Here is a 1046-nt window from a genome sequence, read left to right as displayed (position 1 = left end):
TCTATCTCTGTTTTGAGACAGAGCTTCTCTGTGTAGTCTGGTTGTTCTAGAACTTGCTTTTTTTTTTATAGCTGAGTTCTCTCCGGGTCTGAGGACCCTCTCTCTTCCTTTTTCCCTTTCAGGCCTGGTGGGCAAGAGCTCCCTGCTGTTGCTAATTCTAGGGCATTTCACACCCTTGGTTTCCTCTTCACCTTGCCCACAATCCTGGAAATAGTTTCCCTCCTAAACCGCCCTCAATTACCCAATTTGAGGCTAGACACCTATTTCTTTCCAGAAGGCTGCTTCATTTCACACATCCAGTGTCAAAGAATTAACCCTTAAAGGCTGCCAGGGAGTCACTATGGAAATGTCCCCAGCTTCCCACGCCAATAAAAGCAGAATTAGGTCAATTGATATTGCCTATTTTATCTAATTAAGTTTGTCTTTGATGCCATAGATATGCAAATTTCTCACTGCTCTGCCTGGGACAACTGGAAACTGTCCTCGGAGTTAATGGCTTTGAATACAATTGTCAAATTAACCCAAGTGTTTCCTGAACTGATCCAGCAGGGAACAATCCCAGTTCCCCAAACAAAACCTCACTAGGCTGTCTGCAAATGACTGCCTCTGGGCCCCTCCTAATTATAGGTTATTTATGTGCCTCATTGTGCTAGACTGAGTCCTCCGTTCACATGAAAGCACTGCTGGGTAATTGTGGCGGACAGTCTTGAAGAGGGCCCCAGATCATTCTCTTCTCCCGGAACTCTGGCTGGGTCTAGCAACTTGCTTTTAATCAGCAGGATGTACAAAAGTGATGGAGTGTCGCTTCTGAGATAAGGTTACTAATGACTAGGACGTCTGTCCCGCTGGCATCAGTCTGTCTTGCTCTGGTAGATCAGTCTCCACGTGGCAAAGGCCTAAGTGAAGGTGGACAGCGGCTCCTAAAATGGACTTGACCTTTCCCTGCGCGAGGTGCAAGAGACCTTGAAGCAGAGGGCCCAGCTGACTCAGGTTCCAAGCCTAGGCCCACAGAGACTGAGGCAATAACACGCCCGTGTTGTTTGAGG

This window comes from Microtus ochrogaster, chromosome 8 (assembly GCF_000317375.1).
Source record: "Microtus ochrogaster isolate Prairie Vole_2 chromosome 8, MicOch1.0, whole genome shotgun sequence".
In the NCBI taxonomy this organism is placed as follows: Eukaryota; Metazoa; Chordata; class Mammalia; order Rodentia; family Cricetidae; genus Microtus; species Microtus ochrogaster.
The sequence above is the reverse complement of the archived record's forward strand: the minus strand, read 5'-3'. Positions refer to the sequence as shown.